Source organism: Triticum dicoccoides, chromosome 2B, assembly GCF_002162155.2.
Source record: "Triticum dicoccoides isolate Atlit2015 ecotype Zavitan chromosome 2B, WEW_v2.0, whole genome shotgun sequence".
NCBI classification, from domain to species: Eukaryota; Viridiplantae; Streptophyta; class Magnoliopsida; order Poales; family Poaceae; genus Triticum; species Triticum dicoccoides.
The window spans coordinates 203,815,095-203,827,537 of record NC_041383.1 but is presented as its reverse complement, the minus strand read 5'-3'; positions in this window follow the sequence as shown (position 1 = coordinate 203,827,537).

The following is a 12,443-nucleotide window of genomic DNA, read 5'->3' as shown; positions in this document are numbered from 1 at the left end:
CAATCGCGTTGCTCCCCCCATGCACACGAGCCCCCCGCCATGCAACGCCCTCCCCAGCGTGTGCTGCTCCACCTCGCCTGCCGCCACGTGCCGTTGCTGTTCCACCATGCACAATTTACACACCATGCTCACCCGCGGGAAATCCGGCTTTGCACAACCCAAACCTCCTGTTAGCCTCTCGGTCACCATGGTCAGTCCCATTCCCTCCTCTTATCGTGTAGCTCTCAAGGATCCGAACTGGGCCAACGCTATGTTAGAAGAGTACAATGCGCTGTTGCGGAATGGCACTTGGTCGTTGGTTTCTCGTCCTGCAGGTGCTAATGTGGTGAGTGGCAAATGGATCTTTCGCCACAAGTTCAACCCCGATGGCTCTCTGGCGTGATACAATGCTTGTTGGGTCCTCCGCGGCTTCACCCAGCAAGCCGGCGTGGACTAGGGGAGACTTTCAGCCCCGTCGTCAAGCCGGCCACGATCCGCGTCGTCCTCAGCCTCGCCGCCGGCAGCTCGTGGCCCATACACCAGCTCGACGTCAAAAATGCCTTCCTTCATGGGCATCTCGCCGAGACCATCTACAGCTCACAACCTGTCGGCTTCATCGACTCCGCTCGGCCTACGGACGTGTGTCGTCTCAACAGGTCGCTCTACGGGCTCAAGCAGGCGCCGAGGGCCTGGCTTGCTCACTTGACCTCGTACCTGCTCTCCTTGGGATTTTGGGCCTCCAAAGCAGACTCCTCCCTATTCTCACTTCATCGCGGCACCAGCACTGCGTATCTACTACTATACGTCGATGACATCATTCTCACCGCCACTACACCATCCTTCTTACAGTCCATCATCACCTCCCTCCACCGTGAGTTCTCCATGACGGACATGGGACCCCTTCACCACTTTCTAGGCATCAATGTGCATCATACCTCCACTGGCCTCCACCTCTCGTAAGAACAGTATGCGCTCGAGATCCTTGATCGTGCGGGTATGCTCAATTGCAAACCCGTGTCCACGCCTGTCGACACCATCGCCAAGCTCTCCGCCACCACCGGACACCCTTTCCATGCTCCCTCGCTCTACCGCAGCTTGGCGGGCGCGCTCCAGTACCTTACACTGACACGTCCGGATCTCTCATATGTTGTTCAACAGTGTTGTCTCTTTATCCATGATCCCAGGGAGGTCCACTACCAGATGGTGAAGTGGGTACTCCGCTATGTACGAGGCACAGCTCACCTCGGTCTGCAGTTCTACCGCACCTCCAGCAGCGACCTCGCGGCCTACCCCGACGCGGACTGGGCGGGGTGCCCGGACACCCGCAAGTCCACCTCCGGCTTCACGGTCTACCTCGGCCCCAACTTGGTGAGTTGGTCGTCGAAATGGCAGAAGTGCATGCTTTAGCCAATGCAACCAAAAGACCAATCTGATGGAAGAGACTAGGCAGCACATTATACGTCAACACTCCCCCTCACGTGTGGCTCCCTCAGGCCTAAACGTGGACCGAAAGTGGGCTGAAATTTAATTACGCCAGCCGGTTCTTGAACTCAAGACTTCTTAGCTCTGATACCATGTAAAAGTGCATGCTTTAGCCAATGCAACAAAAAGACCGATCTAATGGAAGAGACTAGGTAACACATTATACGTCAACACTATTCGCCTCGCTTCGCCTCTATCCGCCATGGCCGCTGCGGTTTCTTCTCGACCCCGGTGAGCCTAGTCCTCCTCCACTCCTCTAGACACCTCCATAGTGTTCCTCTCTCTCCGGTGCATCTCTAAATTCCCTCGCCCGTCGCCGGAGTGCACCGTGGCCGTGGTTCCCAAGTTTTGCCGCCCCCACGTCCGAGCCATCCGGAGCCCCTCTCTCCTCCCCGACGCCACCTCGAGCTTCCCCACGTCTCGGAGGTCATCCCCCACCCCTCCATTCCTCGCCGGAATCCCGGAGTTCATCGCCCAAGATCCAGTCGCTGCCTCTCGTCGCCATTTTCAGCCACCCCCGTGCCTCCTCTTGCTGGGAACAAAGGAGCCAAGCCCCACCCGTCCCCCCGGTGCGGTCGACTCGGCCGGAGGCCGCCTGAGCCGGCCGCCCCATCGCCGCCCCCTCCCCTGCTCTCCTCCTCTGTTCCGTGAGGAACATGAGCGAGAGGAGGAAGACGATGCAACGCCCGTGCCCCCTCCCCTGCCCCCTAGACCCACACATAAGCGACTCTCCCTCGGGCCCATACTGTTTTAAGTGAAAACGTATTTTCTCTAAATACGCTTTCGTCAAGCGAAAGCATACTCTGGTTCTTCTACGGCTAAGAATACGTTTTCTCTTTCAGAAACGTAATATTCACGAAGGCGCTTTCAGCCCCCCCCCCCAAGGGCCTGTTTGTAGAAGTTTTATTCATAGATTGGTCCCTGATGTTCAACACCTCATAACTTCACAGCCGTAACTCCGATGGAGGTGAAACCAACACTCGCTTCTTCATCTTGTCGAGATCTTTATGTTGGTGACATTTTCACTAGGTAATCCTGAAAATGACCATTTTTCCCTTGCCTCTAATTAGCCCCCTCCGAGAGAGAACCGTCCGACGTTTGGTTTCGCGGCTTCACCGCACTTCTTCCTGGAGTCTCCGTCACTCCCAGGCAAGCCAGAATAGCCACTTGCATGATAGCCATGCAGTAGCCCTGGTTTCTACTTGAATTTTTAATAAAAGTTTTACCGTTATCTGTCTGCTTGTTTGCTACTGTTGTCGTTGTTTTGGTTATGCTCGTGGTTTCATGTTCACCTTCATGCTATGTTCTGATGCATTTTGTTATCTTGTACTAGTTGCTAGTATTATTATCACATGTTATGCTTGATAGTAGTAGTACATGCTGGTAGCAGTGGTGTTCTTTCTGATGCATGTTTACCGTCATTTATCAAGTACCGTTGCCATGCATGTTACTTTGCATCTAGTTGGTTATATGCTTACTTGGTAGTATTCTGGTTAAGTTCTTGCATGGTATTTCTTTATGATGCTAGTGGACATGCTATGCTCATGTTTAGTTGCTCGTCAGTATGCCATGCGCAGTTGGATATATGCTTCATTGTTGTTATGCTCGATGATTGTGTTGCACCTCCATGCTTATGTTGATATCATGCTCATGCATTATTGTTGCATCATGTTATTGTTATGGCTCAGCTTCTTGCATTCAAGTTTAACCAGATAATAATGAACTTGAACAACTGTTGGCTGAGTCAAGGTGCCACTGAATCGAGCTGACCAGTGCAACGACATTTGCCTTTTATGGGAAGGTCCTAACTAGGTCTATGCCTCTCGTCGGCGCCTCCAACAATGGAAGGTTATGGGCGCAGAGTTTGGTTATGTGCACATGTCCCCGTTTGGAATCGTTTATTGTTTTGCCACGACGGTGGCCATTGGGTGTCTTTGGTAGACACGGGGCCACCCATGACTTAGCCCAGAAGGGAGTTGGTTGGAGTGGCCAGGAGAGTGTCATGGGCAATAGATTGGTTTTGTCGGAACGCCGTTGGTCCACCTGAATGGGAGCGTGAGGCCATGGGTTCCATGGTGTGGGTATAGTGTACTAACCTCTGCAGAGTGTGTGTTTATTCTATCGATAGCCGCGCCTGTGGACATGGGCCCAGTTCATAGTCAGTAACACTATGAGGCAATGGTAATAATGACAACTTGATTAATAATAACCCTCATTCGATGATGAGAAAGATGTTGGTCATGATCGAGAGAGCATCATAGAGTTATCATGGATACCAAAGTTTGTTGAGTTATATGTGATCGCAAGAGGATCACGGTGGTATCATGGATACCGAAGTTGGTAAGGTGATGCATGTGTTGGTTATGAGGTAACCCGGGCAGAGTAAGTTGTGATAACCCACAAGTATAGGGGATCTATCATTGTCCTTTTGATAAGTAAGAGTGTCGAACCCAACGAGGAGCAGAAGGAAATGACAAGTGGTTTTCAGTAAGGTATTCTCTGCAAGCACTGAAATAGTAGGTAACAGATAGTTTTGTGATAAGATAATTTGTAATGGGTAACAAGCAATGAAAGTAAATAAAGTGCAGCAAGGTGGCCCAATCCTTTTTGTAGCAAAGGACAAGCCTAGACAATTTCTTATAATGAGAAAAGCGCTCCCGAGGACACATGGGAATTATCGTCAAGCTAGTTTCATCACGCTCATATGATTCGCGTTCGGTACTTTGATAATTTGATATGTGAGTGGACCGGTGTTGGGTATTGCCCTTTATTGTCCAAGCATCCCACTTATGGTTAACCCCTATTGCAAGCATCTGCAACTACAAAAGAAGTATTAAGGTAAACCTAACCATAGCATGAAACTAGTGGATCCAAATCAGCCCCTTACGGAGTAACACATAAACTAGGGTTTAAACTTCTGTCACTCTAGCAACCCATCATCTACTTATTACTTCCCAATGCCTTCCTCTAGGCCCAAATAATGGTGAAGTGTCATGTAGTCGACGTTCACATAACACCACTAGAGGAGAGACAACATACATCTCATCAAAATATCGAACGAATACACAATTCACATGACTACTAATAGCAAGACTTCACCCATGTCCTCAGGAACAAACGTAACTACTCACAAAGCATATTCATGTTCATGATCAGAGGAGTATTAATATGCATTAAGGATCTGAACATATGATCTTCCACCAAGTAAACCAATTAGCATCAACTACAAGGAGTAATCAACACTACTAGCAACCCACAGGTACCAGTTTGTGGTTTTGATACAAGATTGGATACAAGAGATGAACTAGGGTTTTGAGAGGAGATGGTGCTGGTGAAGATGTTGATGGAGATTGACCCCCTCCCGATGAGAGGATCGTTGGTGATGACGATGGTGATGATTTCCCCCTCCCGGAGGGAAGTTTCCCCGGCAGAACAGCTCCGCCGGAGCCCTAGATTGGTTCTGCCAAGGTTCCTTCTCGTGGCGGCAGAGTTTCGTCCCGTAATCTTGCTTATCATTTTTTCCAGGGTAAGAGGCTTCATATAGCAGAAGATAGGCACTGGAGGGCCAACAGGGGGCCCAGGAGACAGGGGGCGCACTCAGTAGGGGGGGCCCCACCCTCCTGGCCAGGGTGTGGGCCCCCTCTGGTATTTTCTTCGCTCAATAATTCTTATTAATTCAAAAAGTGACTTCCGTGGAGATTCAGGATTTTTGGAGCTGTGCATAATAGGTTTCCAATATTTGCTCCTTTTCCAGCCAGAATCCCAGCTGCTGGCATTCTCCTTCTTCATGATAAACCTTGTAAAATAAGAGAGAATAGCCATAAGTATTGAGACATAATGTGTAATAACAGTCCATAATGCAATAAATATTGATATAAAAGCATGATGCAAAATGGGCGTATCAACTCCCCCAATCTTAGACCTCGCTTGTCCTCAAGCGAAAGTCGAAATCGAAAAATATGTCCGCATGTTTAGAGATAGAGGTATCGATAAAAATAAAATACGGACATGAGGGCATCATGATCATTCTTATAACTGCAACATATATAGATTTTGTCATATGATTTCTCATACTCAAGTAACAATCAATTCATAATGTCAAGTATGGAACATAAACTTCATTGGGAACTAACAAACTATAATCTCAGTCATTGAAGCAACTACAATTTATCATAACATCAGAAAGAGTCAAGAATAGAGCTTTTCAGCAAGTCCACATACTCAACTATCATGTAGTCTTCTACAATTGCGAACACTTATGCAATACTTATGGTTACAGAGTTTCAATTGGACACAGAGAAAGATAGGGGCTTATAGTGTTGCCTCCCAACGTATTCACCTTAATAGTTCATGCTAACTTACATCCAATTGGATATATATATCAGGATCTTACCAACACAAGGTGCTTGCCAAAGGATAAAATGAAAAAGGGAAAGGTGAAGATCACCTTGACTCTTGAATAAAGTAAAAACATAAAGTAAAAGATAGGCCCTTCGCAAAGGGAAGTAGAGGTTGTCATGTGCTTTTAGGGTTGATGCACAAAATCTTAATGCAAAAGAACGTCACTTTATATTGCCACTTGTGATATGAACCTTTATTATGCAGTCCGTCGCTTTTATTACTTCCATATCACACGAACGTATAAAGCTTATTTTCTCCGCACTAATAAGTCATACATATTTAGAGAGCAATTTTTATTGCTTGCAACATGACAACTTACTTGAAGGATCTTACTCAATCCATAGGTAGGTATGGTGGACTCTCATGGCAAAACTATGTTTAAGGATATTTGGAAGCACAAGTAGTATCTCTACTTTGGTGCAAGGGATTTTTGGCTAGCATGAGGGGGAAGGCAAGCTCAACATGTTGGGAAGATCAATGACAATATACTTTAACTGAGATGTGAGAAAACATAAACCATTACGTTGTCTTCCTTGTCCAACATCAACTCTTTAGCATGTCATACTTATTGAGTGCTCACAATCATAAAATATGTCCAAGATAGTATATTTATATGTGAGAACATCTCTTTCTTTATTACTCCCTATTAATTGCAACGACGACCAAAACTACGTTTGTCAACTCTCGACAAATTTTATGCCTCATACTCTTTATATGTGAATTCATTACTATCCATAAGATCAATATGAACTCTTTTATTTCTTTTTATTCTTTCTATTTTCTCAAGATCATAGAAAGACAGCAAAGCCCTTGACTCAACACTATTCTTTATTATAGATAGCTCACGGACTCGATTACATAAAGTGATCACAAAGCAAAACTCAAAACTACTTCATACCAAAACTTTATTCTAATAGATCAAGATATTACTAAAAGGATCAAACTAAGTAAAATGGTAAAGATAGGAGTGTGATGGTGATACGGTACTGGGGCACCTCCCCCAAGCTTGGCAGTTGCCAAGGGGAGTGCCCATACCCATGTAATTATGTCCTCGGAGGTGATGAAGGTGGTGATGATGACGGTGGATAATCGCACATCGAGCGTAAAAGCTACTCCAACTTGCGAATAATGCCCTTGAGTCCGATGATATGATCCTTTAACAAAATATTTTCCTGTGTGATATACTTGTTTTGTACGCGAGCTAACTCAATCATCTTGAAAGCTTCAATCTCAGTTGGAGTAAAGAGGTTGGGTAGAGGTTGAGGGATGTCTTCTTCTTCCACCGCCAGAGCTTGATACTCCATGGCCTTCTTGATCCCTTCATCCTTGTTGATCTCCTCCGGTTCTTCTCTTTTCATCTCCATCTTCAATAGCCAAGCATACTTGTCTTCATTGTTGAAGGAGGGTGACGTCATGATGCTCTAGATCTGTCAGAAAAACAGCTCGAAATGAAAACAGAGGATTTTTGCGTGATACGGTAGTCAAAGCCTTCGGGATATTATATAATAATTTTTTACCAACCAAAAGAAGTAACGTGCAAGAAAACGGAGTCCGGGAGGCACACGAGGTGTCCACGAGACAGGGGGGGCGCCCAGTAAGGGTGGGCGCACTCTCCGCCCTCGTGGAGGCCTTGTGTCCTACCCGGATTACTTCTTGCTTCCCAAAATTATTAAATATTCCAAAACGGAGAAAAATTGCCATTAGATATGTTTTGGAGTCGGTTTACTTACCGTACCACATACCTATTCCTTTTCCGAGTCTGAAACGTTCTGGAAAGTGTCCCTTATGTATTCCTCCGGGGTTACGGTCTCAATAATATTAGTTTAAACATTGATAGGGTTACCTGATATATAGTGTTTGATTCTTTGACCGTTCACCACCCTCGGACTTGTGCCTTCGAAGTTGTTGATTTTTATGGCACTAGAACGATAGACCTCCTGGATAACGTAAGGACCTTCCCACTTAGAGAGAAGTTTTCCTGCAAAAAACCTTAAACGAGAGTTGAATAGCAATACATAATCACCTACGTTAAGCTCACGCTTTTGTATCCTTTTGTCATGCCATCTTTTAACTTTTTCTTTGAACAACTTGGCATTCTCATAGGCTTGGGTTCTCCATTCATCAAGTGAGCTAATATCAAATAACCTCTTCTCACCAGCAAGTTTGAAATCATAGTTGAGCTCTTTAATAGCCCAATATGCTTTATGTTCAAGTTCTAGAGGTAAGTGACATGCTTTTCCATATACCATCTTATACGGAGACATACCCATAGGACTTTTATATGCAGTTCTATAGGCCCATAATGCATCATCAAGTTTCTTAGACCAATTCTTCCTAGATATATTTACAGTCTTTTGCAAAATTAATTTGAGCTCTCTATTGCTCAACTCTACTTGACCACTAGACTGTGGTTGATAAGGAGATGCAATTCTATGATTAACATCATACTTAGCAAGCATCTTACGGAAAGCACCATGAATAAAATGTGAACCACCATCAGTCATAAGATATCTAGGGACTCCAAACCTCGGAAAAATAACTTCTTTAAGCATCTTAATAGAGGTGTTATGATCAGCACTACTAGTTGGAATAGCTTCTACCCACTTAGTAACCTAATCAACATCAACTAAAATATGTGTATATCCATTAGAGGCAGGAAAAGGTCCCATATAATCAAAGCCCCAAACATCAAATGGTTCAATAACAAGAGAATAATTCATAGGCATTTCTTGATGTCTACTAATATTACCTATTCTTTGACATTCATCACAAGACAAGACAAACTTACGAGCATCTTTGAAGAGAGTAGGCCAATAAAAACCGGATTGCAATACCTTATGTGCAATTCTATCTCCAGCGTGGTGTCCTCCATATGGTTCGGAGTGACACTTGCGTAGGATCTGTTCCTGTTCATGCTCAGGTACACAACGTCTAATAACACCATCTACTCCTTTATAAAGGTGTGGGTCATCCCAGAAGTAATGTCTTAAATCATAGAAGAACTTTTTCTTTTGCTGGTATGTGAAACTAGGTGGTATAAATTTAGCAACAATGTAATTAGCATAATCAGCATACCATGGAGCAGTACGAGAAGCACTAGTGACCACTAATTGTTCATCAGGAAAGCTATCATCAATAGGTAGTGGGTCATCAAGAACATTCTCTAACCTAGACAAGTTGTCTGCAATGGGGTTCTCAGCTCCCTTTCTATCAATAATATGCAAATCAAATTCTTGGAGCAAGAGAACCCATCTAATAAGTCTAGGTTTAGCATCTTTCTTTTCCATAAGATATTTAATAGCAGCATGATTAGTGTGAATAGTAACTTTAGAATCAACAATATAAGGTCTGAACTTATCACAAGCAAATACAACTGCTAAGAATTCTTTTTCAGTAATAGCATAATTTCTTTGGGAAATGTCAAGAGTTTTACTAGCATACTGGATAACATTCAATTTCTTATCAACTCTTTGCCCTATAACAACACCTACAGCATAATCACTAGCATCACACATAATTTCAAAGGGTAAATTCCAATCAGGTGGCTGAACAATAGGTGCAGTGATCAAAGATTTCTTAAGTATTTCAAATGCTTCTACACAATCATCATCAAAGACAAAAGGAATATCTTTTTGCAATAAATTAGTCAGAGGCCTAGAGATTTTAGAAAAGTCCTTAATGAACCTCCTATAAAAACCGGCATGACCAAGGAAACTTCTTATACCTTTAATGTCCTTGGGACATGGCATCTTTTCAATAGCATCAACTTTAGCTTTATCAACTTCAATACCTCTTTCAGAAATCTTATGCCCCAAGACAATGCCTTCATTAACCATAAATTGGCACTTTTCCCAATTCAAGACGAGACTATTGTCTTCACATCTCTGCAAAACTCGATCAAGGATGCTTAAGCAATCATCAAAAGAGGATCTATAAATGGAAAAATCATACATGAATACCTCACACATATTTTCACAAAAGTCAGAGAATATAGCCATCATGCATCTTTGAAAGGTTTGCATTACATAAACCAAAAGGCATACTCCTATAAGCAGAAGTATCGAAAGGGCAAGTAAAAGTAGTTTTTGATTGATCCTCCGCTGACATAGGTATTTGAAAGAAACCAGAATAACCATCTAGAAAGCAGAAATGTGTATGTTTGGATAGTCTTTCTAGCATTTTATCAATAAACGGTAAAGGGTAATGATCTTTCTTAGTAGCTTTATTTAATTTATGGAAATCAATTACCATCCTATAACCTGTAATAATTCTTTGCGGGATCAATTCATCTTTATCATTAGAAACAACAGTAATACCTCCTTTCTTGGGAACGCAATGGACAGGGCTTACCCACTCACTATCAGCAACGGGATAAATTATACCTGCCTCAAGGAGCTTTAGTATCTCCTTTCTTACCACTTTTTCATTTTAGGATTTAACTATCGTTGAGGATCTCTAACTGGTTTGGCATCTTTCTCCACTTTTATTTTGTGTTGGCATAGAGTGGGACTAATGCCCTTAAGATCATCCAGAGTATATCCAATAGCGGCATGGTGAAGGAAATATGCCCTAGAGGCAATAATAAAGTTATTATTTATTTCCTTATTTCATGATAAATGTTTATTATTCATGCTAAAATTGTATTAACCGGAAACATAATACATGTGTGAATACATAGACAAACTTAATGTCACTAGTATGCCTCTACTTGACTAGCTCATTAATCAAAGATGGTTATGTTTCCTAACCATAGACATGAGTTGTCATTTTATTAAAGGGATCACATCATTAGTAGAATGATGTGATTGACTTGACCCATTCCGTTAGCTTAGCACTTGATCGTTTAGTATGTTGCTATTGCTTTCTTCATGACTTATACATGTTCCTATGACTATAAGATTATGCAACTCCCTTTTACTGGAGGAACACTTTGTGTGCTACCAAACGTCACAACGTAACTGGGTGATTATAAAGGATCTCTACAGGTGTCTCTGAAGGTACATGTTGAGTTGGCGTATTTCAAGATTAGGATTTGTCACTCCGATTGTCGGAGAGGTACCTCTGGGCCCTCTCGGTAATGCACATCACTATAAGCCTTGCAAGCAATGTAACTAATGAGTTAGTTACGGAATGATGCATTACATAACGAGTAAAGAGACTTGCCGGTAATGAGATTGAACTAGGTATTGAGATACCGACGATCGAATCTCGGGCAAGTAACATACCGATGACAAAGGGAACAACGTATGTTGTTATGCGGTTTGACCGATAAAGATCTTCGTAGAATATGTAGGAGCCAATATGAGCATCCAGATTCATCTATTGGTTATTAACCGGAAACGTGTTTCGGTCATGTCTACATAGTTCTTGAACCCGTAGGGTCCGCACGCTTAAGGTTTCGATGATAGTTTTATTATGAGTTTATGAGTTTTGATGTACCAAAGGAGTTCGGAGTCCCGGATGAGATCGGGGACATGACGAGGAATCTCGAAATGGTTGAGACGTAAAGATCGATATATTGGACGACTATATTCGGACATCGGAAAGGTTCCGAGTGGTTCGGGTATTTTTTGGAGTACCGGGGAGTTACGGGAATACGGGGGAAGAAGTATATGGGCCTTATTGGGCTTTAGGGAGAGAGAGAGGCGGGCCGCCCCCCCCCCCACCCCCATGACTAGTCCAAATTGGACTAGGGAGGGGCGGCGCCCCCTCCTTCCTTCTCTTCCCTCTCCCCCTTCCTTGTCTCCTACTCCTACTACATGGAAGGGGAGGAATGCTACTCCCGGTGGGAGTAGGACTCCTCCAGGGCGTGCGTGCGCGGGCGAAGCCGGTAGCGAGGAAGATTAGTACACGGTAGGTCGCCGCTGCTCTGGTCCCGGGAAGGTCACCGCTACTCCACTCAGTCGACGCCAAGCTTGGTGGGGTAAACATTGGCGGCCGATTAGCCGCTTGACGGTGATGTGGAGGCGGAAATCTTCAGAACCTTTTGCTCCGGAGGAGGAGGTTATCAAGGCGGATGAGGAGGAGGCAAAGGCAATGGCCGGCTTTCTCGGGTTCATGGCCGGACATGGTGGTCGGGCGCCAGCGATCATTTAGATTAGGTTTATAGTAGGTTTTAGTACGGTTTGTGCGAAATATGTAATGAATTTCGTCCAGTTTGTAGGAAAAGTTTTCGAAATGTAATGAATTTCATCCGGTTAATTTGAAATTCTCTTTGTTTGCACGAATTTCGTTCGGTTAGTTCATAGTTGTCGAAAGGTATGCGGGCAGCATCGGATGGCATCCATCAGTGTCCTCGGACAGATGCCGGTGTAAATTTGTGGGCCAGCGCTGGAGATGCCCTAACTATCATGCTATAATCGCTAACAATCCTCCATTATTTGGCAGGGAACTGTTATCCCTCGATCAAAATCAGATCCGCAGTGTTTCGCACTCCTCCCGCGTAAGAGTGTAAACTCTTGCTTACATAAAAATGGAGCAAGTGGAACGCACTGTAGCACGTCATATCACTCGAACTAGCCCGCCTAACGAGCGGGAAAGCACCGCCTTCGTCATTTTGTTCTGGATTTCTATCGATCGAT